The following is a 6,697-nucleotide window of genomic DNA, read 5'->3' on the forward strand; positions in this document are numbered from 1 at the left end:
TCTATGGATCCCAGCCAGACTGGATTACATGGAGCAGTCTGGTAAACCACCATCAGCGGAAGAATTACCCATAATGCAGCTGGCAATATAACAATGGAGCGATGTTGCAATGAAAATAACATAATAGAGAGCCCACCTTATATACTATGATTTACTTTAGGGAAAACAGACAGAAATCATTAACTGGAGTTTCTTCAACAGCTTGACTTGTTTCAAGGAGTTTTTGCTTCACATGAGAAGTTACCTGGTTGGTTCCAAGCTGACGATCATGTTTGTCCCGCCTTGGAAATGAGCTCTCCCAGCTCTTTTCCAGACTGATGGGACATTTTCACTGCCTGTCAGTATGGCAGCTCTGGCTATATGGAGCTAGTTCACCGTTATTAATATAGAATTTTTTTATTATAAATCAGTGCTTCTATGTTTGTTTTCTGTCTGCTTCTGTCTCCTTAAACCCCAGTCGGCCTCAACAGATGGCCGCTCACACTGGGCCTGGTTCTGCTGGGGGTTTCTTCCTGTTAAAAGGGAGTTTTCCTGTCCACTGTCACTATATGCATACTTGGTGTGAGGGATTGCTGTACTGTCAATCTTATATCTATTGTCTCTGCCTGCTCATTCAGGAGAATAGAATCCTACAAGGTCAATGACTGGGTGCATTCAGCTGGTTTGACTGAACTGGATCTGGAAAGTGACCTTAGATGACACAGTCTGATGATTGCAGCTATGGAAATAACAGGCGATATGACCTCAGTCCATTAGTTCTGGGAGGGTGTTTGTGGGAAAATGTGGCTCTCAGCTGCTCTAATTCATCCAAAAGGTGTTCAGTCAGGCCGAGGTCATGGCTCAGCAGGTTTTGAACCATCTGTATCGGGGTTTTGCCCTCTGCTGCAGTGGAAGTCACCTTCAACAGCCTGATTACATGGATGTTAAATCCAGCTCCAAAGAAAGCGCTTTGCTCATAAAACATTGGTTACGCCAATGCTGTGAAGCCATTTTATTTACAATATACCATAGAGGTACAATAATGATCACAATCATATATACGGTAGTTATTAATCAGATTTTGTAATCCATTAATCATTAACTGGAGTGTAGAGAATCGAAAACATGCCTTTAGCTGACAGAGGAACCCACTTACAGCTTTAATTTTACAAATATTGTAAAAATAAATATAACATTTTTTTTTATTTAAGATTGTTCATTTGTCAGTAAGCTCTATGCAGAACTCCTCAAATTAAAAAAGTTTAAGTTTCAAATGGTTTAATTCTGCCAAAAGTCTTTTATAAAGAATCTTTGGCTGTCTGATTATTAATCGTTAGTTGCAGCTCAAGCTCTTACTTTGAAGTAAAAGCTGTAAAAGTCAGTTTATATTGACTAGATGAAACTCAATCCAGCTCTATATGTGACTGTTAAGCTGCAGAATCCTGGTGATGCGCCTCATCTATGACTTTGCCCACAGTTTTACCTCAGCTGTGTTCATTTTTCCATTGGACTCTCTTGAAAGGACAGAAATGTGTCCTACTTCAGCTGAAAGTAGTTCCGCCTTCCTCTTCCTTGTTGGAAAACATTCCTGAATAACTCAGAAATCTTATAGAGTAACATCATAAACTTTGAATATCTCACAGAGCACCGTTTACGCAATCCATACGGGGGAAAAAGTGAAAAAAGCCAAACCAGTGGCTGTCAGCCTTAAACTGACAGCAGGGAAGACGTGCAGCTGTGATTCTGGAGGAACTGCATGGATTTACAGCTCAGTTGGTTAATGTGCTGACGGGGACACTCACAGGAGCAGGCAGTTTGGGGAGTCGTTGGAAGAAAGTAAAAAAAAAAGTCCTCTCTGCTGTTTACCACGACCCATGCAGATCATCAAATTCATGTGGAAGAGGTGGTGGCAGTATTATGATGTGGGCACACAGTTGAGTAGCTCTGCCAGATGTCAGACCAGGCTGAACTCCTCTCCTTCCAGGAGGATGATGATCGAGTTTCTGGTTTTAATACAACAAAACATGAACATAGTTCAAGGAGTTGTGACTCATTTTGTAAGTTGCTGTGTGTAAAACCATTGATTTAAAAAAAGGACAAGTTTCTTTTACCATGACTATAATGCTGCATTCAAACTGTGCATGTTATGGGCGTAAAAGCGTCTGATAAGACTATGATGGACAGTTTAGAGCGAATTTTTAGGGAGACAGACTCTACATGCAAGCTGTCATCGCTTCTGCAGACATTCTGCATATGAAAAATAAATAAACTCCAAAGGTTAAAAGCTGGCAGAATGCATTGTTATGTAGAAGGAGCAGAGAGGGAGCTCTGATCATTATTGCTGCACTAAAACATTTTTAATGAACCATGGAGAAACAGTTTATAAATACGCAAATTAACCAGATATGTTAAAACCTGCAGATGAAGAATATTGGATTGTATATTCTGGTTCTTGCAGTTTTTACCACAAACCTTAAAAATTATTTCTATTCACTTCCAGCCTCTATGAACGGCAGCAGGAAATCCCCCACAGGCTGGTGCAGCAGAGAGTTTTCAGCAGGGATATCTAGAGCTGCCTCCCGGCGGTATGCTGGAGCAGGGATGTGCACAGATATACACTATGTGGTGCTAGAGCACCTGCCCTTCTAGCACTGAATAACAGAAGTGCCAATATTTATTTTTTTCTGGATTTTTTACAAAAACCGCTAACTTTTATACATTGGCACAACAAACCCCCCCCCCCCCCCTTCCCCCCACCAAAACTGGTTTGTAATAGTTAATTATTTTATAGACACTAATGTTTCATTATACTGTGTTCTTTAGTTACCAATCTTTTCGTGAAACCAAGTTTAGAGTGTTCAATATTATCAAAGACATTTATCAGACAGGATGTGGTTAATGATGTCAAATAGGCGAGCGATGCTATGCTCCACACAAATTCCCCTTTTTTCATACTTGAGCACCTTCCCCCTAATATGTGGGGCACGGCACTTTGCTGGAGGTCTAGTGCTCCCAACAACAACTGCAGATTTTAGTCGGAGAATTATCCTGATGAAAAGATGAACAGAGGATGTTTGGAGGTGGATTTTCTCAGTTTCAAACTATTTTTCCAACTCATAAAGTAAATAAAGCCAAGCTGCTCTCTAGCTTGAAGCTACAGAACGGAGCAGATAAACCAGCGAGCCGAGCAGGAAAGCAGCTGAACCACAGTTTGATCCAGCATCTGCGTCCAAATTTCTGCATTTAGCATTACTTACACTTAAAACGCTTCTGCTGTGATGCAGTATAATTGTAACCAGTGGCAGCTGGCCAATAGAGGGTGCTAGGCGGTGCGCCCCACCCACCTGTCTCTGTGCTGGTGGGTGAATCTCCTGACTAGGTGTCGGACGGTTGCAAACCTGCACAAACCTCAAACGGAAGTGCGCAGACAAGAAGCAGCTGTAATTGGTCGATAGGATACGACGAAAGGTTAAGCGAGGGGGTTCGGAAATAAAACCACTTGTACGATGCCTCCGACAAATTATATAAATTTATATATCCTCTTTGATGTCTAGCAACTCTAGATCCATCTCCATGACTGTGATATCTTGCAGACGCACCATTGTTGTTTTGGAAGATAAACACTCCCGCCGGCGCCCCCTGAAGTTCTCGTGACCATCCGCTGAAGTTCTCGCCAGTTCTTGAATAGTCTCCCCTTTGTGCTTTGGCAGGAAACTGCTGTGCGTCCCTATAAATTCCAGACCAACGGTGCAGAAGCATACCAGCAAAACTGGTTCGACCCAAGCAACATTTGATGTGGTCGGCTACAGAAGTCTAATCTGCCCTTAAAGCTGTTTCATTCATTGTCTGATTTGTGATGTATTTCCACCATGGGGCAAAAAAATCTTCCCTCTGGTTAAAAGTTGTCCATGTGTAGTAGCTCCTCTTCAGTGCTACAGATAGAAGCATCCTGGGGAGCAGCTCTGGTGCCCAGAGCTGACAGGAACTGATGTCACAATCATAGTTTGGTTGATTGACGGAAGCAAACTCACCAAGAGAAGCTGGAGGTGAAACCGTTTGGAACTGATCAGCTGAACATCAAAATGAATCAGCAGTCCAAAGACAGATGGAGACAGTTCACTCTGCCTTTTTCCAGGACCTGGTTCAGCTACAAGGCTAGGCTAACTGAATGCAGCAAGGCTAAGGCTTTATTCTGCTTTCCCTGCCTCCTTTTTCAAACGTCAGAATCTGAGCCAGCATGGATTAAACTGAGCTGATCTACAACAAGGATGCGCTGCAGTGGTGCTGAGGCTTTGCAGCAGCTCTGCATGGGGAATAATCTTCAGGACAACCTCTCAGATACTCTGGCTCCTCATCACAACTCCCGTGACCACAGCAGAATCTGAGAGGAGCAGCTTCTCAACACTGAAGAGGATCCAGATCATGTGTAACTTTTTAAAGGATTGGTGTGGACGTGTCCCCACCAACGTTGGTCTGGCAGGGACAGTCCCCACCAATAATCTCCACTCAAGTTTCTTGATCTCTGCAGGGTGGGGACTATAAATCTGATATCTGACACGATGGTACTGCTGCTGAAGCTCCTCCGAAATGTTATCAAGACCCAGAACAGCAATGAGAAGTTCGGCATCCATTCTTCGCCTGCTTCAGGTGTTAATTGTCCACGGTTGCTAGGCAACAGATCATATGCGGTGAAAGCCAGAGAAGGCTGGACCTGTTTGAATCCATAGTCAAACTGTTCCAACCTCCTTATTTTCATGGACTTGGAAGGACCCAGTCCAGTGGGACCGGATCCTTGGACGAGGCAGCCGCGGAAATCGAACACAGCTGTGGTTTGGGTGGATACTCAATTTTGATTGGCTGCAGGGTGCAGAGGCTTAGCCAGAAAATGTTAATAAGGGTGGCCTGGGAATAACCAATGTACACTGAGGGGTGGCCGAAAGCGGATAGGTCCCAGAACCTCAGGGTCACTGTTCCAACAGGAAAATGAACAACCAAAACATCCATATTTTCTGAATAAAGACAAACTATACCTTCCTACAGCCTTTGCTAACAAATAGACGTATATATTTGAACATCCATGCTGTCTAAACTAAAGGTGTAGTGGACAAAACTCTTTCAGTTTTGAGTTCTGGGTGAACATCTTATTCATTGTCAATATTTACCTACTTTTATTAATAATCATTCTGCATGAAATGTATATTTACATATTTACATTAAATTGATTACTTGTTATTAAAATAGTTATTTATCTGATTTCTGTGAAGATTCCTAGATGACTTGCAGAGACATAACTTTCTCTTTACCCAATATAAGACAAAATCTAGTTCTGAAAAGAGCATGGATTCTGTATTTATCATCTTTAATGTTTGTATATTGATGTGCATAATTATCCACGGGGTTTTTGTTGTCAGGTAATAGTTTGCTCATAGAAAATGTTAAATAAAGTCAGAACATTCCACTTGAGAGTATTACTGCTGCCACTGTCTGTATTATGCTGCGTTCACACCGGACGTAGCAGGTGCGGCAGAGGCAGCGAGTTTACATGCAAAGTCAATGGTTGATGTGCTTCAAGGCACAGCCAAAGGTCCCGCAGCGCATTTTGAGCAGCAGGCGCAGCGCGTCGGGCGCATTTAAGCATCTGACGCGCGTGGCGCGCCGCAAACGCGCTGCTGCTCGAGATGGAAAATTTTTACTTTTGCTGCTCGACGCGCCGCATCAACTAATCAGAGAAGCTGATCTGGGAGAGCGCTGTGATCACTCCTCTGAAACAGTTTATTGACGCATAAATTAACTTAAAATGCAGAAATCTGCTGGCAGAATATGTTCGCTTTTATAATCCTGGTGCCTGCAGATCGGATTATTTAGATGAAAACCACCTTCCAGCTGCCGTGGTGAACCGCGAGAAGGCGACCCGGCCAGAGGCTGCTGTTGAAGGGATTCCTACTGACAGCGCACCGCCGGTATGTGGGGGTCTGAGCAGCTCCGACAGAAATAATTTTGGAAGGTGGGATTGTAATCTGGATGAAATGACTGGACTGATGAAGTTTTCAGGTGTATTTTCTCACTTAAAAACATATTAAAACTACTTTATTCCCACTGATCACAGCAAATATAGCTGCAAGGCAGAGAAAGGATAGGGCAGCTCCACCCGACGCGCGTCAGACCCACTTTTGCACCGCGCAGCCAGAGCAGCAAAGCTGCTTTAGCCGCGTGTCAGAACTAACTGGTACAAGCAGCAAAAATGAAGCAGCAGACGTGATTTTGCTGCTTTTGCTGCGTCCGGTGTGAACGTAGCATTAGAGGGTAGGGGTGGCCACAGGGGTGGCCAATGATTGGGTAATGTTAGCCATGGCCACCCCTGGACCCCCATCTAGCTCCGCCCCTGGCAGGGTGCCTGGACATTTCAAATGTTGTAAAAGAAATTATTATATAGTATTTTTCTCTCAATGAAAATGAAGCTTTTATTCCGTACCAATTTAGATGATCTGTAATATTTTTGGCAAACGGATTCAACTTTAACATTGAACTATGCATTATATAAATAAGTCAATGAATAAATGTTACATCTATTTATTTGATTGGACATTTATGTATTTCATGATTTATTTTGGCCCTCCATGTGGCCGTCCACTTGGTGTCTCGCGACCCCCCGGGGGACCCCACCCCCTACTTTGGAACGCCCTGGGTGTGAGATGTTACGCGGCAGCAGCTGCTCAGG

The sequence above is a fragment of the Cyprinodon tularosa genome, unplaced genomic scaffold (genome assembly GCF_016077235.1).
Source record: "Cyprinodon tularosa strain WSP-4 unplaced genomic scaffold, ASM1607723v1 ctg428, whole genome shotgun sequence".
In the NCBI taxonomy this organism is placed as follows: Eukaryota; Metazoa; Chordata; class Actinopteri; order Cyprinodontiformes; family Cyprinodontidae; genus Cyprinodon; species Cyprinodon tularosa.